Source organism: Ptiloglossa arizonensis, chromosome 8, assembly GCF_051014685.1.
Source record: "Ptiloglossa arizonensis isolate GNS036 chromosome 8, iyPtiAriz1_principal, whole genome shotgun sequence".
In the NCBI taxonomy this organism is placed as follows: domain Eukaryota; kingdom Metazoa; phylum Arthropoda; class Insecta; order Hymenoptera; family Colletidae; genus Ptiloglossa; species Ptiloglossa arizonensis.
This window is the reverse complement of record NC_135055.1, coordinates 13,757,652-13,782,608: the sequence shown is the minus strand read 5'-3', so window position 1 is coordinate 13,782,608 and position 24,957 is coordinate 13,757,652. Positions and strand designations below refer to the sequence as shown.

At 39.6% G+C, this 24,957-nt stretch overlaps 1 protein-coding gene across 13 annotated transcripts in view; it reads left to right on the top strand.

Annotated features, from left to right (window-relative positions):
• Positions 1–24,957, top strand: part of LOC143150547 (rap guanine nucleotide exchange factor 2) — a 300,304-nt gene that overhangs the window by 133,318 nt on the left and 142,029 nt on the right. For 9 of the 13 annotated variants that reach the window (XR_012993095.1, XM_076318897.1, XM_076318898.1 and 6 more), the window contains exon 1: positions 23,788–24,026. The exons of the other annotated variants lie outside the window; for them this stretch is intronic. The gene's annotated coding sequence lies outside the window, so the exon portion shown is untranslated. Of the gene's footprint in view, positions 1–23,787; positions 24,027–24,957 lie in introns of those variants that run through there. 13 annotated transcript variants of the gene reach the window in all.

The window sequence follows — 24,957 nt, the reverse complement described above, 5'->3', positions numbered from 1 at the left end:
GCAAACACCTTCCGATTTTTTACGACGCAGAGATCGGTACCTGGTTGAGATAATTAAATCGCGACGAGGTATTTAACGCAATAGAATTTTATGTTATAGATTTTGGATAATGAAACGATTGATAGCGCGTCAGGAAAATTAAATCGTAACAATGTATGTATGTATATTTCGGAGAAAGGAATGTAAATGTGAAAAATCGGACACGGAGAATCACGAAGGAAAGTTGTGTTCAATTTGGAGGAATTTTGGAATGTTGTTTCTTGAATATTCTCGAAAATTATTTCTCAAATATTCGTTCTAATGGTAGATGAAACGATACGTTTTAGGATAAAATTGTCATAGTAGTATGTATGCAATGCAGTGTGCGTATGGTACGTAAATTGTAGTCTTGAATTTTTGACGCAGAGAAAAGTAAGAAACATTTATGGAGAATGTAATGACAAGAATTTATCGACAATATTGTCTTTCGATCTGTTCGTGTAAGACGAGCGAATTCTTCGATATAGTAATGGCAGCGTCGAAGCAGTATCGTGCTGGTCAAAAGTTAAAATTTGTTCAAGATCGTCGGTGCTTTTTGCATATTCGAGACTTACAAACTATAGTACACTCGGAACTTAAAATATTCCGAATTTTTAAAAAATTCAAAACCTGTAAAAAGTTCAAAATTTTCAAAATATTCAAAGCCTTCGAAATACTCCAGATTTTCAAAATATTCAAAACTCCCAAAATACGTACTCCAGATCTACAAAATATTCAATACCTTCAAAATAAATACTCCAGACTTACAAAACACATACACATTTACAAAATATATACTCCAAATTTACAAAATATTCAATACCTTCATAATAAATACTCCAGACTTACGAAAATTTCAAAGCTTAACAAAATACATACTCCAGATTTGCAAAATATTCTCCAGATTTACGAAATATTCGTAACTCAAAGAAAGAAAATTTCAAATTTTCCAAACGTTCGAGCTTACGAATCCGTTTCAATTTCATCGACGATTCGGAATCTCTGCGTTCTTGATTCGCTCGAAAAGTTAGCAGCAAGAGCGCAGAGGTTCCATCGCCGGTAGCGGTTCTGGTACCCCGGAGCCTTTAACGAATTCTCGACAATGGGATTGTATCCCTGAAACTCGAAATTCAATGATACCCGGTGCTCCTTTGTTTTGTCCTCCGGCGTAGGATCGGCGTGCAACCAGGGATCGTGTTTTGCACGCAAACTCGGTTTGTAATCTAACTCGGCGAGGTTTCCTCGTTCGAGAGGTGTATATCGGGCTTGGAATGTCAGCCTTGGACACCCAACGGTGAAACTGAAACTGGAACTGGAACTTGAACTGGAACTAGTCGCCGCGAAGGGGGGCCTCGGTTCGTCTCTTTCCGATTTCACCCGCCGCGCCTCGCCCTACCCCCCGGAAATGACGATCGAAATCGATTTGAGAAACCACTTCGTGGCTCCGTATCCGATAGAAATATGATCGAGTGACTCACTCGGTCAAGTGTGGTCACGTTTGTCTCGAAATTCTCCTCCCTGTTGTCCCGACATTGAGCTCTCCTAACGATCGAAGCGTACTCGCGTCATCGTACGCTTCCACTCGCCGGCGATGATTCTTCGCTCGTTGCTGTTGCGCGTGTTTCTTGAAACGAAGACGAGAGAAACAAATTTTCTTCCCGTAATTATACATTACACCACTTTTTCTTCAGCGAAAATATAGAAATAACGTAATCATCGGATAACATATCAATTGTGTTATATTGAATAAATGTTATATCGAACAAGGTAGTTGAGCAAGGGCAGTCGATTGCTCGGTTTGTTTGCCTAGGCGGTTAACATTACGCTCTCGAATAAATTCAAATGTTCTGGATACAATTTTTTTATGATTTATAGAACTTCAAACCTCTAATTTTATTCAAAGTTTCGTAAATGAGATTTTTAATCGTTGGTACGTCGGTAAAATTTTTGCAATTTACGGAACTTCGAGCTCTCTATTTTGTTCAACGATTCTGAGCAATTAGGATTTCATAGATTCTACAATGACGGTTACACCGTTTCAATGTTTATTGGTTTCGAGCAATAGAATTCGTTCTTGAACAGGTTAATGAGAATTCTTTTTCGTAATAAATATCGAGAAACCCCAGCAATTTGCGCAATATTTAATTTATCAATATTGCCACTGCATACACGGTACGATCTTCGGGATGAAAATTTTCCACATTGTTTTCCATCGATAATGTCGTACCTTCGGAGTTTCGTGGTGATTCTACTTTACCGTTCGAGTCTCCTACGAACCGAAATTACCAGTCGGTAAGGGAGACAGGAATATAATCTACAGTCGGTATAAAAACGGTTACCCAACAACGATAAAGAAGAATTCTGCGTCTCGTGGGTTACGTAATTCACAAACGCGACCATAGGCGTCAGCACGTGACCTGCGCGCAAATTTTCTCAAATATTTTTACACGTTTTCGAAGATTCTCGATACGATGCCCCCTGTCCTGGAAAATCGTATTAACCTGGCGTTCGTCTCTTTACGGTGCAATTTATATATTCGATGGAAAATTTCCTTTCAATTAAGAAAAAAGCGTAGCGAAGCTCGATATGAAAAAGAAAAGAGGTGCACGGCTTATCTTCGAACGAGGCGCTCCTTGGTGTAGTCATGCCAGCATCGAGTGCTCGTCGAGTGCCTTTAGAAAACTCGGAACCCTCGCGCCGGGACGGACTCACAAAGCCGCTTTTCACGATGTCGCTTTCGCCTTCCGTTCTCCCAATAAAAGAAAAAACAAAAAGAAAAAAACATTCTTGGACCCGCGTATAGTGTTCCACCGTGTGTTTCGTGACTACTCCAGACCCCCTCGAAGTCTCTCAATTTCAAAATTCAATGCGTCCGACGAACGAACCGGGAGACGCGTTGCTCGCACAGCTTCCAATTTATTGGACGCTCAGATATATTTCTCGATATTATTGTTTTTTTTTTATTATATTTCCTCTATCGATTTTTACACCGCGACCGAAAGTTAACTTTTGACCATTTTTTTCGACATCTCTGTTTACGTATCTTTTTCGTCAGTCACCAGTAACTTTTATGGAAATGAAAACTTTTGTATAGAATTTTGTGGATTTTTATTTTACTGACGTCGAAAGAAATTTCCTAATGTTACCTTATTTTTCACCGCGTTAGCCTGGTGTAATCGTTTTAGATCTTATTTAAGTTTTACAAAAGGTGAAGATATTTCAAATTTATGGTGTTCAGTTTTTCTATCGTCGATCGTCCAAGGTATAAGATCAAGGAAAGTTAACAGCTACTCAACTTTCATGAGTTCCACTGCCTTCCGTTTCTCCGGCTTCAGTTTCACTACCGTGTTGCTTATTACTTATTACTTTCTCTTACAATTAATGTCTAGAAATTTTATTCCTCCTTTGTTTTAGCTATACTCGATGTGCCCGATTTTGAATATATTACAATTTCAATGAGAGTCTACTGATCTAAATTAATCTCAAGTTTGTCGTTCGTGATGCACGCTTCGTTTTCACGAAGCTGAAAGCTTTGAGCTGTATCTCTACAAAATTCATATTCGTATTCAAATATCAAATATTATCAGTCGTAGAGGTAGAATTATTAAAACATTGAAACAATCTTGAGCGTGTTTCCAGCTGTTTACATTTTACACGAAAAGGTCCCTCATTATTTACAAAACCGTGATAATTTCTTAAGAAAGAAATCTTATCTCTACGTTGACCTACATGTATATCTGAATCGAGAGTAAACTGCTTTATAATTTCTCAGGGAGAAAATTGTGAGAACATCTCAGGGAAAATCGTAACAATATTTCAAGGAAAATCGTGACAGTATTTCAGGGGGAATCGTGACAGTATTTCAGAAAGAATCGTGACAGTGTTTCAGGGAGAATCGTGACAGTATTTCAGAGAAAATCGTGACAACGTACACGAATACGTTTTCTCGTGGAAAATCGTGTCAACACGCACGAGTGCGTTGTTGTAATGGAAAGTCGTGACATCTCGAGGAACACTGTAGCACCACGAGTCTAAATTCATCACCCTCCGGTAGATGGCACTCGTCTCGTTCACGCATATGCGTTACGAAGGCGGAGTGAAAAACTTCCGACCAATGGCATCCGCATACCTTCCAGGACCCTTCTCTTCTGCTCCCAACAGTAGGAACGTGCGTAGACTGTCAAGATACACCTTAATGGTGTGCCCGGTCTCCCCTTTCTTCTTTTAATTCTCGTCACGAGGGCTCGCCGGGCTGACTTTGAGTACACTTATCTTTCGATCCTATTATCTGGCGAGCGAAGAAAAATGCGCGATAAAAACCGTCCCGCTTTCTCATAGACGGCTAGGTGGGCCATTTTCTTCGAGGGGGCGAGGAAAAATCTAGACGAAAACGTTTCCTAATATAAGTCCTAATAACCAAGGCAGGGCACGTGCTCGCCATCTGCATCCCGCAGGAATCACCCTTCCCTCTACCCTGGGTGTGCTCGTATACCCTTCGGGACAATATATAACGTCCTGCGTAGGTCGTAATACGTCGTTATATCCGGTCTTCCAGTGGAAAATCCTCCCGTGGATGCTTCACGGTCGGCTAGTATTTTGCCCCGAGAAGGTCAGAGGCAGGCTTATTAACTTCCTTCGATGAAAAGCGTCTTTTCGTACGTGGCTTATCGATCGGATTTCTTTTCACCTTCCGTGAGGGTTGTTCTCGATGATTGGTTGGGGTGTTTTCCTGTAAAGGTGCGACAGAACGTTGGTCGCAGAAGTTGGACAACTCGGGGGTGTCGTAGGTATCTTTGGTGAAGTATATTTAAGATTGTTCGCGTTCCTTCGACTCCTCGAAGATACTTCGTTGTAGGGTGGATAATAGGAGATGTTGAAAAGAGGACGTATAGTACTCATTTAATACTTGGTACGATCAACATGGGCTTGGGACAACATGGGATCTCAACAGTATTGTACTTAATGAGTATATTGAGTACAGTGATTTATTCTTTTTGCAAGCAGTATATCGTTATGTTATCGTTCAAAATTCGTTCAGTTCCAGTCCGCAATGAGCAATCTTTGCATAAAAATGCAATCGTTACGTTTATCCATCATCTTTCCCAATTAGTTCGAGTAATCCCCTTCCTAACAACGCTATAAAAACTGTCTCGTTAAAATGACAAGTACGAAACATAATCCCATTATATATCTTTCAAAGTATATTTCTCTACAAATATTTCGTAAATAAATTCAAGCGAAGCAAATAACATCGTTTTTGCTCTCGTACCGTGTAAAATAGATCCAAAAAGTAATTCAATCTTCCAGATGGAACCGTGCAAGTATGCTCGATACGCTTTACACGTTTCAGATGCAATTTTACGAATACACTCTTTTCATAAAAATGGATGGAATTTTGTTCATTAATTTGCACACTCTCTTACAATTTCTGTATTCCACGTTTCCTCTTTCCTGGGTTCCACGCGTTTGAAATGTAGGCGGTATTTCGCATTCGCCGCCCCCCTTCCCTATATTTTTTTTTTTCCTTTTTCGAAAAAGTTTTTCGCGAACGATATCGAGATACTCTGTTCCGCGCAAAAACGGATATCTCGTAACGTGAAATATTTTATTTTATTATTTTTTTTTTTTTTTATTTCTTACTCTGCGAGCAAACTTTCGAGTTGTTTCGCGCCGCTGTTATCGACACGCCCGTGCAACACCGAGTGCAAATAAATGAGATGGAAATTCCACGCTCGAACAATACGTCGATCGCTTCTCGTTCTTTGGATTTTCACGGCCGTTCGATTTTACACGAAATAATATTGAGAAAAAAAAAAGAGAAAAAAAAAAGAAAAATGAAACGCGTTTTTCTTTTTCTCGGCCGAAATCGCGAAGTTTCTGAAATTCGTGGAGCACTCGATTGGATCCATTGGACGAACCGTTTCGCGATTTCTCTTTCACCTAGTTTTCCTTCATGGTTGTTTCGCGGTCCTGGTATCGACAGGTTCGTTATATTGAAAGTGGGAAGCAAATTACGCGGCAAATTCGCGGAGAACGTTCATCTGACCGTAGCTGAGCTTTAATACCAGTATATGCATAATTGAATAAAATTCGTTCAATTTGACGATTATTCGGTCGTATTCGCGTGGGCGCAAAACCGTTATTTTTTCATCGAAAACGAATTATCGAGGGTGAATTGTAACTGCCGAGAATAATTCGTTTTGCATTTTAAAAGCAATTACCGTGATTAAAATAACCGTGCTGATCATTTCAATTGATTGGAGAATTTTATTATTCGCGCTCTCCTGTATTAATATCTATTCACGTAATAATTCTTTAATTGTTTCTGTTTTAGGTAAGTGGAATATCGGACTGTGTTATTCAATGGCAGTTACGTGAGTACAAATATTTTGGTGACTGTAACGAGTGCACTCTTGCAAGTATTATTTGTGTCCTTCGAGATAGTAATTTTATGTCTCCATTCACTGGAAACTCGTCGATATAGGTGCCGTTTACGCCATTTTAATTGTATTTTTTGTGCAATACCCATTTCAACATCGATCACTTCCGTGATCAGTTCCATTAGTCATTTCCTGCCCGTACACAGTGAACATTATATATATATATATTTTTTTTTAATTTACACTGGCCTGTTTTATTGAAAATATAATAAGTTTGCGCAAAAAGGATATGTGTAATGTCTGCTCGGTTTCACGAGTGTTTTGTTAGTGTATCGAAAAATCTCAGTGAACGTGATTGAAACTGGTGTATCAACTTTCAAAAATAATCTCTGTAACCTAAGATAAATTCTTCTTTCGTTTCCGAGATATTCTACTCGATTGAAAAGAATGTCTCTGGATGGAATGTAAATTTAGTAATTACAATTTTTGGTAGATCATCAGAAGTAATTTTTACACCTGCCCATAGTACATTTCCATCGAATCTCATTGTCACAAGATTCAATCTTGCTCATAATTTTTTCAAGAAAGATTATTTTACCATCGACTAGTGCAAATTAACTAATTACTATCGTGAAAATACAATTTATGATCGAAAAGACGAATTTCTCTCTCGTAGGTAATTTTTCCAACTACTCGTAGTACATTTCCATCGAATCTCATTGTCACTCGATTTATTATCGCTCGCATTTTTTCAAAAAAAATTATTTCACCATCGTCTAGTGCAAATTAACTAATTACTATCGCAGAAATGCAATCTATAGTCGAAAATACGAATTTCTCTCTCGTAGGTAATTTTTCCAACTACTCGTAGTACATTTCCATCGAATCTCATTGTCACTCGATTCATTACTGCTCGCATTTGCCAGGAAATTTATTCCCCGTGATTTTTCGACCGTGAACGAAATTTCATTGGAATTGGACGTTCGAAGAGACGTTCACGTAATTCTTCCAATCGCAAGTGTCCAAATTCTGTGTCTCGTGACCGAGTAGCGAACTCCTCTTTTTCACGCGTTGATCGAGTACGTTTCTGGAACGAGGTGATCGAGCGGCGATCGCGTATCGCAAAAACGATCGACGATGGTTCACGATCGACGTGTTCTCGCGACGTCTCCGCGTATCGGGAACGAAAGAACGAGACTCTCGTAACGGTACTGTCACTGGTAACACAGCTTGGCTAAGGTCTAGTCTAGACAGTGGGCAGGTCGATATCTGGCACCTCCACCATTGAGAAGCCCGCAAGACATGCTCGTGAAACGGGTACCAACACCACGAAGAACAAGCGGGGACGAAAAACGTAGACACAACATGGACGAAAGCAAGGTGGATACGCAACGATCGCGATGGTACTGCAGCTGGCATTCACGCAGAGAATCGTAGACTCTCGGTTTGTTATTACAATCGATGGATACATATTTCGTTTAAATGGTCTCCGTTCATTGTAAACAATTTAGGAAGAGTCGTGTCTGCTTTCTCGTATTGTAACTTTCCACAAGTGTTTTCGAAGCACGGGACCTATACAGAGTAGACATTCTCCTTGGACTAATTTCATTTGTTTCACTTTGGGTTCGTTCTTACGATCGATGGATACATATTTCGTTGTTTATTTATTTAAGAAGAGTTGTATCAGGTTTCTTGCGTTTTCTTTTTTTGTTTTGCACAATTTGTAACAAGAAGTTTCAAAGCATTGGATATGTGCAAGGTAGAGTATTTAACTCGACGAAATCAATTTTTTCCCTAATCAATGGACAAATGAAAATTTCTTTCATTACGTATGATACAATTTCGAAGGACGTTGAAGGTGATGGTATCTGATTTTTGTAGGTATCTTTTCCTGTGTAAGTTTTTAAGGTCATTTTCAACTTCGTTAATTTTACTTAAAAATACTGTACCATGTACAAAGAAATATTTATTTTTTAGCTAGTTGGATTCCTTTCGATACCTGCTGGCTCATCAACGAACACAATTATAGGGTTATGTATATATTCAAGGTTGAGGGTGACCTTGAAAACTTGTACGAAAAAAAAGAATACGTACAAAAAATCAGATAGAATACCAACAAAATTGTGTTGGTTGAGTTAGCTGGTCCACCCTGTAGATCAACGGTTGCGATATTAACAGTGATGTCTCGTGTCCTTGAATTGGGCCATTCGAATGATTTTGCAATTGGAATACATGTAAAATACCAGATACGTGCATCGAATGGTCGGAACAAGCGACGAATGGCCTGACATTTTGTATTCTGTGGTGATAACGCGACATTCATTTTTATTCTGCATTCGATCACGATGTGAAGTATTAAATACTTTTGCAATTTATACGACGCGTTGTATACCGAATACACTATTTTGTATAGGGGTATTTGATTAGCCCATTACCGCGTAAACTTCGCGCGTGCATTTTTTTTTTTATTCCTTCGTCACTCGAAATGGTTAAAATAGTTGATTAAAGTTTCATCTGTATCTCGTTCATTTCTTCTCTATATTGTTTCGATCATTTATTTTCATTACATCAATGCTATTTTCTATATCAACACGACTACGTTGAACTTCTCATTCGTTTCGCATTCTTTCGTACAATTACGAATAAAATGTTTTCAGAAAAATTCATTGTTCCCTTTTTACGCCGTGCAACTATTAACGTCACTTAAGGCTACTCGTCGCTATCCACAGGAAAGAGTAATGGGCCACCAATGACTCCACTTATAAGTACAATTGTTTTCAGCGACGTAGAAACTCGTTTCAACTTTTTTTTTCATACAAGTATCCAAAACTACCTAATTTCCTCGTAACAAGCTTTTCCTCGGCGTTCCGCACCCGCAACTTGTCCCACTTTCTCGAAACACCCTGTAAACCCAGCATTTCCCATTTCTCTATATCGTTCGTTCATCAGAATACGGAGAGTACCCCGTATCTCGGTGTACTCTCCAAACAAGAGACATACTAATTATTTACAACCCCGTAGAAACTCTTTTCCATTTGTTTTTCTTCATAAAAATATCCAAAACGATCTACTTCTCTCAAATAGTATTTTTCCTCGTCTTTCCAAGCTCGTACCCCATTTCCCCAAGACGCGTTGTAAACGCAAAATTTCCCATTTCTCTGTATCGTTCGTTTATCAGTACCCCGTTACTCGGTGCATTATCTAAACACAACACCTCGTTTAATTGTTTTCAGCGACGTAGGAACTCGTTTTCCACTTTCTCGGCCGGTTTAAACCAATTCCGTAACCTACGTGGCCCCCCACCGCCATCCCACCTATCCCGTAACTTCCACAATTTAAATGCTAATGGGGGGACATTTCAATTGGCGGTGAAACCGTTTTCATCCGATTCTCACGGCGGCGTACTTACGCGAGCGCCCTCTGAAAGATCGGGTTCTATCCGACGATTAGAGTACGCTGGGTTAGGAAACACCGATAATTTATATACCGCCGATCCGGTTGCAATGCACCGGTGCACACTCGGTCGGGTTGCAGCGCACGTTCACTCGTGTTTCTTTCGTAGGCATCGGCGATGTCATAATAATCCCGGGGCCAACGTGTTTCATAATCTCGCGGCATCATCTCCCGGCGGCTCGCGGAAACGTCGTTAGCCTAACGAACTGAGAAGCGTTTCGTTAATGCAATTAGTCGTTTTCCCTTGGAACGGCTGCCGGGACCAATTATATCGCACGGTTTGAATTCGCAGTCGCGTAGATTGGACACGGGACGACCACGACCGGGACGCGTTCCCCGGCAGCGGTCTGCGCGTGCGCGTACGCATGCGCGCAACGGAAAACACGAACCGTAAAAGCGTCAGTGGTGGGGAGAGGCGCAGGGCGAAACCGTGGAATCCAATTAATCGCGTAACGCCTTAATTCACGGAAATTCGTCGCAAGGTCGATCGCCAATTACTACTTTGACGTCCTGTTTAACGAAGTCCGGGACAATTAACGTTCCGAACCGACGGGGACTGATTGGCGGCGACGCAACGCGTTCGTTGTAACGACGCGTCACCGGAAAATCTGTTTCGAGCGTTTACACGGGCGCTCGAATCTTTACACGGAATGAACCCTCCTTTTGAACAAACGTTTCTCCCCACTCCACCCCTTTCTTTTTCATCGAGAAACGATCGGAGTTATCGCTCCGTGTGAAACGATTAAACGACGGACGATTTTGTTTTTTATACTCGTTAACTGTTCTAAAAGAAATTGGATTTCACGATTTGTGTCGATGAAATGTAACGTTTTTAATACATCCGGACACTGGAATTATTGTTTTTGGTAATATTAATGTTCGTCTAGACATTGGAGAGTATACAGAGAGGAATGTACTCTATGAGGAAATTTTCATTTAATTTTTTCTTGATTGAAAGGGATAGAGTTTTGTAACCTTTTTGGGTAAAATTTAATTCTCTTCGAGATCGTTTTAAAGAATGTTTTACACGAGATACGTTGCATTCGAGGGGGCCTATGGAAGGAATTTTAATTCTCTATATCTTATCTCTTCGGAGATATCAAGGTGATCTTGAGTTTTTTCAACGACGCTGCATACTTTTTTCTAGTGCTGCGTTGTAGTTTATAGAAAGAGGAATTTAATGACCGGTATTACGGTGATCTTGAGTCGACCGTAAAAAAATATGAGGTAGGTGTCGTTTAAAAAACTCATGGTCATTTTGATGTCTCTGAAAATATTACACATAAACGAATTGAAAGGTACTCGTTAAATAGGTCTTATCGAATGCAACGTATTTCGCGTGAATCGTTTTCTGATTGAATCAATCAACAGATAACGAAATATTTCAGATAGCAGTTCTTATTCATTCTGTTTATCGCAAAAGTAAAGAAACAACAAAAGATAAACACCGTTACTCATGGGCCAATCTTGATCAAAATTAAACCAACTCGTAAAAAGAGAATACAAAATTTAAACACACGTATGTGTTAACAAACACAGGCTGTTATACTCCATAATAATATTTTTATAAACTACTCCAGTACCTATTAAGAGAACTTTGGTGTCTTTCCCATAGAATTATACCCGTAGAGTATAATTCCTTCATTATTCATTTATACATTGACTGACTAATATTAATCGGTACTACAGCACCGTCGTACATTAAGTACATATTAGTAAATTTTGTTTACACATTCTCAGAGACAAATTTCTCTCAACGAGTCCATAAAAAAAAAAATACTCGTTTCTGAACGATTGTGTTCTCCCTGCTCCGTAATGGGGTCACTTACCGCGCATTTAAATACATTTTCGTGGACATTATGGCTAATTTCGTCGGCGAAGAATTTTCCCCGGACTGCGGATCAATAACTAAGAAAGCACGTGAAAATTCTCGGACGCCTATACGGTAAGATGGAACGACGCGAGGATATCAAATTTTCAAACGCTTTGGGTACAATGTCCCCGTAGCGGTGGTCGTACCCGTACAGATTACGTGCTCGCGCGTTTTGCATGGTGGCTGGGTACAGTGCTCGACAAGTACGGTGTTCGTCGAGGTCACCTTGAATCGTGTATAATTTTTCGAACCATTTCCTCTGTCTCGAAACAAAAGGAATCGAGAGGGAGATTACGAAGTACTCGAGAGTCGAGACGAGTCGGAAATGACAAAATAAATGGAATAAAAAGGAACAAGAAGAAAGTAACTGTGACGAAATATTCGTGGAAATAATAACGAAGGAACATCTATCGGAACACTTCTAAATCGTTTCGAAATTGCTCGACGAGTCTCCGGGATGCACAGTCACGGAAAAGTAATACCATTTACCCCCGAGTAAACGAAACGATCGGTTTCCACAATTTATGGTGGTGCTTTCTGCGATCTTAATTTCTCTAAGAAATCCTCCGATAGCGGGTAATTCAATCCACGGGTAAATATACTTTCTTGTAATTAATTTACCGTTGCCCGTGCACGTTGCTCGCTGATATTAATCAACAGTTTTCCTTTAATTTCTACAAAGTGCTCGATTTCGTTGAGAGCCGTACGGAATCGTTGAAATGAAATTGCACGAGAATGAATAATCGTTGCTTGAACGGGTATCGCGATGAAATTGTTCCACGGCGTCTGTTTAAAAGTGAACACGGCCCGATGATGGAGCAATTTGAAACGCGTAAACGACAGACGACGCGCGCTTTTTAAAATAGGATTTTTTGTACGGTCCGAGGGAAGTTTTACTGCTGCAAATTGCATTAATTTTACCCGCCGCTGCGATTTCCATCGTTTCGCTGTTTTGCATCCTGAACCGCAAGTTGCAATAATCATGCTTGGAATTACAGCCGACGGTGTTCCTTTTGTAATAAGGGGTCGAAACGACGAGTGGAACAAGCAGCAAATCACGCAATTTGCGACGTACAAATAGAACGACGAGCGAGAGGACGAGAAATACAAGATACGAGTAGTAAAAGTGTTCGAAAAATAAGAGGAAGGACTCGATCGTAAAATGTTTTTATTACCCTTGCTCGGCAAGCTTACGTACTCCCTTCTGTCGTTCGTAAATCAATTTTTGCGTGTTACAAATTTCCTTTCGTTAATTCTATATTTAACGAACGATCGATAAAGTTGTTTCGAGGTCTACTGGACATCAAACTTGGATTTCGTTGTAATCCGTGTTCCTCGCTCTGCTCACGAATGTGTTTTTCCTTTGTTTTTATTGTTTTTTTTTTTACTATTATTTTTGTTTCAAGTTTCCTGTACTAATTTTACGTTCTTTACGAGGTATTCCATAATTCACGATACTTAACAAGTGCATACGGTATAAAGAAGAAGATTATCTCGCATTTTAGAGGATACCAAGCGTGGGCAGTACTTTATGTACATAAATCAAGTTTACCTATGTTTAAACCTATGCTATTCGTGAATTAGATTTTAGAACAATTTTTAAAATCGTCTGTGACCATTCTACGTTGTTCTTGAAGTTCTCTATGAGACTCAGTGTTCGACGAATACAGTAAATAGAGGATACTGTACTTAGGTGGTCCTATAGTTACTTTTGTGACTAGTTCTTTTATCTCTAAATCTCTATATTGATATTTCAGTGATCAGTGTTTGTTTCAGTGGCTTGTTCATAGTTTTTTCTACCAACTCTACATTATTTGTAAAGTGTTTCATAATTTTCAATATTTTGTAACACAATACACAGAACACAGAACACACATTAAATTCAAGTGATTAGAGGATACGACTGCAGATACCTTAATGTTAAGCTTCTGTATACCTTCCTTTGGATTTAAACACGAGGAAACTTAAGCAAAGATTTACCACAGTCATCGTGTAATTTTTAAGATACTCCGCAACTTTCAATATTTTATCTTTGTCTAAGTATCCATGTCGAAATCTCTTCGGATTTCGAGACTTGAGCAAAGATTTATCGTAGTCATTTCTCACTTTTATTATTTTTAAACGTATCTGCACCAACTCTACATTGTTCCTAAAATACTCCACAATTCTCAAGATTTTATCTAATGTGGAAATCTCTTCGTATTTCGAGACTTATCGTACAAAGATTCATCGTAGTCATTCCTCACTTTTATTATTTTTAAACGTTTCTGTACCGACTCTACATTGTTCCTAAAATACTCCACAATTCTCAAGATTCTATCTATGTCGAAATCTCTTCAAATTTAAACACTCGAACGTAAGATTTATCGTAATCGTTCCTCACTTTTATCATTTTCACATTTTTCTAAATCAACTCTACGATGTTTCCGACACTTCGTGTCCTTCAATTCTTTTATTATTTTTTTTTTTTATTTCGTACACGGAAGGAAACAGTTTTTTTTTCACGCATCCGAGAACACCGAGCCTGAGTAACACTGTAGGTACCTGCATGATTTTAGGTCGTTCCATCGAACTGTCCATCCCCATAGAGTCTCCACACCTGCTGCGTTCACCTTGTCTGCCCGTATACGCGCAGATACGGGATAAATTACCAGACTGTCAGCTCGGCGTGAAAAGAGTTCTGTAATATAGTAGGTATCCACGTGATTTCTCGTCGCATCCATTAGCGAGCTAATCACTTATTCCTTTCTTCGCGTTTAAACTGCAGCGGTGTTTCGAGATTTTATTTTTTTCTTTTTTTTTTAAGCACCATTCGTACCGTTTCATCGGATCGTTAATCGAACGTTCTTCAACGACACGGGTTACGCGGTACCACGGTGTCTCGAAGTTTTCTTGAACTTTGATCGACGATGCGTTAGTATTTTTCAGTTTCGCGCGAACGCTTGGCGAATGCTCGGAATATTCATGAATATTGAACGTGGTAAATTGTGCAAAATTACGCAGACACCGTAGAGACGGAGGAAGGGAAATGTTCCATGAATATCGAGGGTGGGAAATATTTTATGAAAATTGTGCGGCTAGCTAACGAGAACAAAAAATATTCCACGAATACTTCGTTTCTCGTCGAATGGAAGGAAAAGCGCGGATTAAGTATTTTATCAAACGGAGAAATCTGTACGATTCTACCGATAAGAATCTACTGTTAAAAAAGTGATGTGTTCTTAAGAAAGAATCTATCGTCAAAATTGGATTTTTTCAAATTAGTGTACCAAATGGAAAATATTGTAGTTCAATGGTATTCTTGTTACGTTACGATATTTATCTAATAATAGTAAAGTTGTTCGAGAGTTTGTAAATAATTGGACTTCGTTCGAAGTATTTAAAGAGGTATTGTAAGATTGAACCAAGTCGGTCACCAGTGACCATAGTGTCAATTAACGCGTTAAAGAATAGACAGTGAACCCTCTCTTTAAGAAACAAACAAATCGTTCATCGAGTTCTTCTTTAATCACGATTCTGCATAGTGGATAATTTTGGTAGATGTAGACCAGTCGCGTTTCACGTTGTTTCGTAATCAAGAGCTCACTTTCTTCTTCGTTGAAGCGAAACCCCAATAGGTTTCCTAGGATTAGAGCGACAGAGGTCTTTTGTACTTTTAATAATCCTCTAAATGTTCAGACACAGTCCGTACTTTGTACGCGAGATTCAAAGGGAATGACTTTGTTATTCGGATAAAGGTGCGGAGAGATTTCAGGGAATGTTTTGCCAAAGTGAAGATGGATCCGCTAATGGAACTTCTGTTATCAGTAGACTCAAGAGAACCGGCTTTCTTAAGCAAAACGAAAGAAAGCTGAAAGAAAGTAAAAATAAAAAAAGATTGACTTTAAGCTCCTTCTAGACGTGGACCTAGTTTTCACGAACTCAGTGTTGATTTCGACGAAACAAAAGGCCACGGGTATTTCTTCCTCGGAAACTTTTATCGGTCGATGAAAATACGTGAGACAGAAACTTGAAACCGTGATCAGATTTCGTCGGTCAGGATTTCAAATTCGGTGTAAAAAAAAGAAGAAAAAAAATATAGTAACTCTGTATAATTGTACGTAATGGAATCAAGTATAATCTTACGAGTGTTAATTTCATTCGTTTATGAATCAGAAAGGGAATTTAAAATTGCGCGCAATCTGTTGCGATGTTTACGATTTTAACGAGTGCAAATAATACGAAAGGGATCAAGGTAAAATACAAATCTATCGAAACAAAAGCTTCGAAGACGATTGGAAACAATTGTTACGAATCGAAGTCGTCCCGAGCATTTCCTTTCGAGCATTTTGACCCTGTTTAGAAACAATCTAAAAATACAACGCGAAGAATTCTCACAACATTCCATTAACCTTGCCTTCATCGTAATATATTCACCGTTTTGTAAATTCGATTAAAAAACTAACGTTAATCGAACCAAACAGATTTGTACCTACGCAATAGAAAAGTCGTCCTTCTTCGAATTGAAACATTCTTAAGAATAAAAATTAACTCTCGAAAAGAGTGGTCGAAACCGAGAATCAATTTTTCAAGAGCATCACGGGCGTACACCTCGAACGAATAAAATATTTTTCAACAGTAATTAGGTGTTAAACCGCTCGCTCGAACGATTTCGAGCGTTTTCACGCAACCATAGCGAATCGACGAAATAAAAGATGTTTAAACGCACCGGAGAATCGTTGGGAAAGGCGTTCGGTATAAAAATCTCGTTTCACAATTCTGAAAAGTCTGCACACATTATTATTATTAATTCCACCTTTGAAGGACGAATTATAATCGGACGAAGTTTGTCCTTTTCTTGTCAAAAAATTCAATTCATTCAGTCTCTTGATAAACGAACAAGGGTGATAATATTCCTCAGATTTTTTTTCTTAAAAAACGGCTGCAAATATTTACGCGATTGTACGAGTTCCACAGACTCGAGCGTATCGTATAAAATAAGCATCGTACCCGGTTAAGGTGGTCGTATCGATTCGATGGTTCTTATCATGATCACGGTAGGATAATGCTCTCGAGGCAACGATAGCCAAGCGATTCGACTTCGCTCGTTTACTCGATGCGGAAGACCAAGGAAGCGGAACCGGAAGCGACTATCGTTCGGATAAAAAGGCGAAGCACGCTAATTAAGCCTTCATTAATGAGGGAACCTGCTGTTCGAGCTATACAACCGGGGACGGTTTTGTAAGGAATAGACCGTCGAAGGTACAGGAAAGGTTCATCGTCTGCTATTTTGTGTAACCTTTTACCGCCGAGACGCATTAAAGTACGGTGTAACGTTCCAGAACAATCGTACAGTCGCTCGGATCGACGTTCGAATACTCCATTGGCACTCGAGAAACGATCGTCCCGCTTGTTACCGTATTGGAATTTATTTATTTCTTTAATCGATGGCTCGCGGCGACCCCGACTACCAGAACCGACCATTTTTCGCCACGAACGAATCATTTCGTTCGAAACGAACAGAAATTGAAACGAACATTTACCCTCGATATTCATCAATTCGCGAGATTATCGGCATTGGGAAATTTCGTTATATTTATTCGTAATTTTAACAGTTAGTCGTTGCCTTTAAAGACATCGAACGTACGGTTTAATCGTATTTTCTAAACGGTGATCGTTCGTTGAATTTTATTTCGCGGAAATCCCGGCGAACACGTTACTCCGAATTCTGTGATTCTTTCGTCTGTATCGTATTATGCGCGATGAATGTTAAATATCGTTTATTAGCGCGAGAGTTCTCCGAGCATTTAATTTAAGAGGCTCTCGGCATTAAACGAGCAAACAGTGCAATTCACCGATACGAACGGGAACAATTTAATTTCGAATTACACGAAAGAATATTTCCATTTTTTTTCTCCGATTTTATTTCACCGATATCGTAATTTATTGCACGGTTAATATCACGTGTACACGTTCCAGATAATTTCGTATTAATTAAAGTAAACGTAATAAAATTATTCCCGCAGGAACGTTAGACACGGTATTAACAATAAAAATGAAACTTGCCAGTTGGAGTAAACGATGAACGAAATAACGTCTAATCTCAATTTCGCGAGAATATTCAAAATAACTGGTACGAATAACATCGATTCCGAGTACATGGACGAAATCATGGTTCACGCTCTTCTTCTTCGTTGCGTAATGATTTTCAAACGTTCGGATACGTTTTGCGAGCAATTATTCAAGTACGATCCAACGCGGTCCGCGTTCCTCTTCTTCTTCTTCTTTTCCTTCGAATTTAACGATACCGATTAAAGCCAACGGTTTCGGTGGTGGTCGTAAAAACGAAATAAAATCGAATCGACGTAATCGAGATCCGTAGCGGAATAACGGACACGCGATTCGCGGTGCCCGATGGAAATCGAATGAAATCAAATCGGTCGAAATGCTCGAAATTCCGGGATCGTTACCGGCCAATAATTGTACGTTGTCGATCGCGGTTGCGCGGTTAATAAACACGTTATACCTTGGAGTAATCTCGTTTCAGCGAGCCGCGTTAGAATTTATCAACGTTGAACGGTTTCCTGAACGATCACGAATGAAGATACTACGAACTTTACGAACTCATCAAAACTGTTCCCTTGGCCGTCTCGTGTGCCCGCGCACACCGAGTTAATTAATTTCCTCTTTCTCACGGCCGTCTTATCTCTCGATGATTCGTTAAGAGATCGTTCGGGCCGCGACACGAATCGGTCGTTTCGTGCTTTCTCGTTCGCGTAGAAAAAATATTGGCCAACCGTGAATTTCACCGAGACGCGAGAACACCCACGGACAGTTCATTACGAACGAACTATAGTCGGGGGCGTGATTGCGATAATATTTGCTCTGCGCAATATTCTAATACCGACGTTCCGCGGTTTCGCCACGCACACGTGCCCGTTGATCGTTGGATCCATCACGGAGACACGATCCATAATTCCATCGTACGCATTTATTTATTAAATTGACGCGCGCCAACTATGATTATACTTATCGCCTCTCAGTCGTGAAACATTTTCGAGGCTTTTCTTTGGGAAGTTTCTTTTTTTCTTCTTCTTATACCTGTTTTTTTTTTTCGGTATTTTTATATTCGGTGTCATTTTTTGTATATTATCCAAATATTCTCTTTGGAACGTTTCTTTTTTTATTCTTCTTTGATCTTGTTTTTTTTTCGGTATTTTTATATTTGGTGTTATTCTTGGTATATTTTTAAAATATTCTCTTTGGAACGTTTCTTTTTTTATTCTTCTTATTCCGGGGTTTTCCGGTATTTTCATATTTGATGTTATTTTTAGCGTATTTTCGAAACACGTACCTCGAGTGTTTGGTATGCGGTTACAGAAAAGAGGGACTGTACCTGTTATAAGGTAAATGGAACGTACTTGTGTTATTTCATTTTTATAAATATTCTGTATTTTAGTTTTACCTTTCGTTTAAACTTTATTCTAGTTTTACTTTTTCTTCAGAGTTTATTTCAGTTTTTCTTTTCCTTTGGACTTTGTTTTAGTTTCACACTCGTTCCGGAATTACTGTCAGTAATTTTCATGCTGGCGGATGTTTATAATTATTGCGACTTATTGCCTATTTCGTTGCAAAGAAAATTTCGATTGGGACCTATTGATGGGAATCGATGAGTGATCTGTAGCATATAACTTTTTTAAAATGCACTCGACTTTGTTAATCTTAAACTTTCCATGAGTATTCGTACATACGCGAAAGTTTAATTTTTAAGTTGCTTGAAACTTTGTGAAATGGAAGTCAGCATCACAGCTACGAAAAAATATTCATAATTAAATTTCATAACAACCTAACACAGTAATAGTGTGAAAAAATTGTTTTTCTTACAGCTATCATATTTTATTCCATCCTATATTTTGAATTCTACGTAAGTTTTGCGTAAAAAAGACGTATCGTTAAAATGATAGATTCTTGATACAAATTTTTCGGTTATGACAGCGAGGCAAGACTGTTTTACTGTATTTAAAAATTCGAGCAACGTTTGCGTATTTTACGACGTATCATTTTTATTATTTGAAAAGTTAGAAATTTGAAGACCAAAAATTCGAAACGTAACAGAGCGACGCGAAGAAACTGTCTTCGTGTGATTTATCAAATGAAGTTTTTAGAAAGACATTCTACGAGCACCTACACGAAACGATGTTCGTTTGAAATAGAAACGGTGCATCCGTGCACGGGATATGAGGTGCATTATGTGCTGGATTGACACGAATTACTAGGACCATTTGAGCTGAGAATAATGAATCCTCTTTCCGTGACACAAACCGACTCGTTCGAACGAGTGCGTTTACGTTTCTAAAAGAGGCTGTGTCGTTTTTCGTTGCAGAACGCGTCGCGAAGTGCGGAATGAGGTGCATAGTTGAAGTTTTATTGCAAGACCGTGACACGGTGCATAGACGTTAATTAAAATAATAACACCTCGAGGAAGACTTTCGTCGCGAAGTTTCATAATCGTAATCGTAAGTTTGGTGACCGCTCGTTAAACCGATTTTCATTTAAGAAAGAAAACACTATTTTCAACCACATTTGACTTTATTGTCATTGAAAAATCACTTAGTTTACGATAATCCATTTAATTATAATTTCGCCTATTTTAACCTTAAAATGCATACATGGTCGTAGAATTGTAACATATTTATTTTTCATTTATACGCACATCGTCGAACACCAACAACGTATTTCTCATCTATTCCATTCCCGAAACATATTTCTATCAATTCGAATTTATTTCTCAGCTCGAATGTAATCACGAGTGAAATCATTTTTCTCGTTTTGTATTCAATTATCGAGAAATAACCGTACGTGTACAGTAATTCCTTTAAACGTAATTTCCAGACCAGTGTTTACGTAACAGTGTATATATTTCGTTACGACGAAAGCTTCGAGAATTGTTTCGCACACTGGATGGAAAAATATGAACAGGGACGATGATTTCGAACGTTTGTTGAAAACGTAGCAACGAACGAAGACGTTCCCGAACTTTTGGAGCAAGTACGGCGACGCGTTTGTAGTTTAAACGGGGCCCGGGTAATTTCGCGCGAGAAGCTCGAGCGTACGCTCGTATTTGCCCTTTCGCGTTTATAACTTACGATGCATGCATAATTGCAATTTCATTTGCACAGCAGAGGGCATTCTTAATGTCTTTTAATGAAATGTGGCTTGGAAGAATTTCATTTCGTCCGTTTTCTCGGCCTTGAGGAAACCGAGAGGGACTCGCGTCCGCGATAATTGAGGCGCTGGGAATAGAAGAGGTCCAGCTTGAAAAACGTGCTTCCGGGACGAGGATACGCGCGCACCTTTGCCACGGTACCGGTTTCACGGTTCTGTTGGTATCGTGTATGAAAATTTTACGAACGAGAAGTTCATTTTGCACGCCACGGAATAATGTGCAAAATCACGCGGAACGAAGAAACTTTGATGTCTCAACGAGTTCTTGTTTATCCTGAACGCGTCGGTTCGGTCTCACCAGCTCGCTTCAGTACCTTCTTTATATACCGTTAAACCTTCATCCATACACCGTGTTCCTAATAAGAAACATCCTGCTTTCTGTTTCCTTTCGTTTCCACTTAATTGGAGAATAACGAAAGCAGGATAATATCGTTGCCGGTGGTGGCACGGTGTTCGAGTATCGATCGTTACCGCAATCCCTTCGGAGGCGAATTATTTCGTCGGTGATAAACAAAAATGTTCATCGATATTCACACGTGATACCTAACACTCGCGCGTCATTGTCACCGGGTTGCATCGTTGGGAAATTGAATTAGGTATGTTTGTTCGAAATTTCAGTGAATTGGACAATTCGATTACGAATATTTGTTCGTAATTTTATCAAAGGTTACTTCTATACCGGGATGTTTAATAATAGGTGGAAATGACGATGCGAGACCAGTTTGTAAAGTTTATTTTCTTTTAATGATATCTTAAGGGTTGGTGGTAGCACATATTCACACCAACGTTTCGACTACATTTTTCATTTTAACCAAATATTTTTCTGCTGCACTTAAACACACATATTCGTAAATACACGCAAGAACAAAGTAAAATAATTTCAGCAATCTATAATATATAATCAAAATTGGTAAAAAATGTATAAATGTCCAGTGACCTTCAAACAGGGTGTACATACACGAAACAATAAAAAAAACTCTTCCATTATCCACAATATCGTACTCTATAGTGTCCTCCTTTACAAACAGATCTCACATCGTATATATTTAGTAATTTCCACGTACACTGTACCCACACCTACGATTGTTTATCGTCACCCAAAAGGGGATGACTTATTTATCGGGGGAAAGCTAAGATCCTCGGTTGAGTGTACAGGGTATGGGTAACCCTCCCTCCGCGAAAATTGAAAGCGGCAACATTAGAACGGCCTTGGAAGGAACTTTTGTCCGCGAGGTTGCAGCATCCTCCGCTTAATCACTTTTTTAATTGCTCCTAGCGGTCGTGAGGCGCGGTGGCCAGGGCCAACGGGTGTATCGGGAAAACCTGGCCGAAACGTACGTTCTTTTTTTTCTTTCTTTTTCTTTTTTTTTTTTTCTTCTTCTTCTTTGTTCGCACGCTCGCGAGGTACGGGGCTGAAACGGGAAAAGCAAACAGCGTCGCAGAAGCCTTTTACGTATCTCATTTTTTCCCCTACCACGCCCGTCGCCGTCGGTTTAATCGCGGACCCTTTCGCTGGAAGTTTTATTTGCAGTGGAAAATTTACTCGTTTCCCGTACGAAGGCGGACCCGTGGCCCTCCCTCCTAGTGACAGCGGAATCACCATTTTCCTACCCTCCCCTACCCTTACTCGTTTTTTTTTTCCTCCCCGTTCGTTTTTTTCTTCCGTTTGCGAGCATTATGGCGAACGACGGCCACGCTCGAGGGCTCCTCGAAGTTACTTGTGACCGTGAGTTATTAAATTGCGTTTGAACGCGGTTTGGGGTACGGAGCGGGCCGGAGCGATTCGACTTTCGAAACGAATGCATCGGTCGTTCCGAAATCGGACGTCTTGAATTTCATGGGACGTGCAAACGGCTGACGGACCGTTTCCTACGCGTCTCTGGAGGGTCCACGTTGGTCTATTTTAATCTGTAAATTGGATATCATGATTCGATTTACGGAAATTTATGTAGAAGAATGTGTATGGCCAGGAATAGGGTGCTCTTATCGGAGATCGTAGGGGCGTAGGAAGTTGAACTTTGTTAAAATATTCGTTTTTCCCCCGAAATAGAAGAGAAGAGATTGAAATATTTTGAAATATTAGAATGTTTTATAGAATAGAATAAAAGAAGATATTGAAGTATTGGAATATTTCATAGAATAGAATAAAAGAAGAGATTGAAGTATTGGAATATTTTACAGAATAGAATAGTAGAAACGAGATTGAAATATTTTGAAATATCAGAATATTTTATTCGCATATAGAAAATATACCTGTGGAGTGATAATAGTTTTAAATATATACGATTGTATTTATAGTGGTTGCAGATTTAATAAAATTAGGAGTCGTTAACAATCTCGTCCTATGGAAAGGGTTTAGGTTAGTTGAACTAACGCTTTCAAGTTTGAGAAAAGAAAAATCTAGAAAACTATAGTTAAATATGATATTTTGTTATTTACAACGTATTGTGAAAAAGGTTACAAATAAGTGACTAATAAACGATCAACAATCGCGCGATACTCGAATAAATTGTAAATAATCGCTAATTGAATCTCCCTCTGGAAGATCGTTGATTGTTTCGTTTTAGGAATAGAGATTAACCGAACTAATTGCCTACGAGATTTAAAAAATGTTTCGTATAATTCCCAGTAATTATCGTCGAGAATCTGAAACCGTAAATCGACCCATTCGGTGTGCCAGAGAGTTGTGTTCCGTTTCGCGAAACAGGGAACAACGTTGTAACAGGTAGTAAAATTCAAAATTGGAGCCTAATAAGGATTTCGGTGTTTAGTAACGATGGCGGCCGGTAGAGCGCGCAGGTGTCGCAAGCGTCGCGCGATGAGTGGCAGCGCGGGAGTGGCAGTATAGTTTCGGACGCCGCGGCGCGTGGTTCGGAGTTGAAGTAACGTGTCGTTTGTTGATCTCCGTCGATGTGTACATCGTTGCGGCTGTCATGTACTTCCGATTGTCCGATGTGCACGTGCCCGTCCGACGGTTTCCGTGGCAATTCCGCGATCAGTTTGTAATCGTCGCGGTTTGTTGACTCGTACCCGAGACCGGTGTTTGTTTTCCCGTGAAGAAGTGCAATCATCTGTGGATTAGCCGGAGCAGCTTGCAGGTTATTTGGGCGGCTGAACGCACCTCGTGCATTTACGATCCGTGAACCAGGCTCATCGATCGTCGTTTCAGATTATATTTACCTCGCCGGACGTCGAGAGGCGAGCGAGCAAAAGCGAGACAGAGAGAGGATCCGGCGCGTGAGGGATGAACTCGTGATTTTACGATGATTAACCCTTATACGAGGCCGTTTCTGTACGCGGTGTACGCGCTTCGACTTTGAATCAGGGTAATTATACGCCTCTTTATAGGGGTCGCTGTAACATTGCGCAAATACGTTCCGCGGTAATTGATGCCTCGAAATGTGCAATATTTGAAAGCGAGCGTTCGAGGTCGTCATTGTTTATTTACGGTCGAATCGTCGAACGATGACGGAGACTCGTGCGAGGGTTGATTCTGTGAATCGCGAGGTTTTTGTTTTCAAACATGTTCGGTCGCGCCGTGTTACGAACGCGTTTGTGGTGGTGAGTTCACTGAAATTTAAGCAGTCCTCTTTCGCGCAGGAGTTTTTCTACAATTTTGTTCGATTCTTACGACTTTACGCTCGAACGATTCGATATATCGACAGATTTGCGTCGATCGTGTAAAATAATGGCCGCCATGCAGGTGGTTACAATTCGTTACATACGCGGTACAATTATTTCGGTATTAACGAAGATCCGAAGAAATTATTTATGCAGAAATTATTTATCGTCAGAGGTGAAACCTAACGAGTAAGTTGAATCTTTAATCTGATTATTGATCGGAGATTTCACGGTCGCGAAAATTTCCAAAAATTAAAGTACACGATTCGTGTGTTTTCATTAACGCATTCGTGCACCGAGAAATAATTAAACTTGACATAAAAACAAGTGAAACGGTTATATTGCGCAGAACTCGTTATATTTTCTACAATATCGAACGAAAGATATACACATATTTCGTGGATTGCA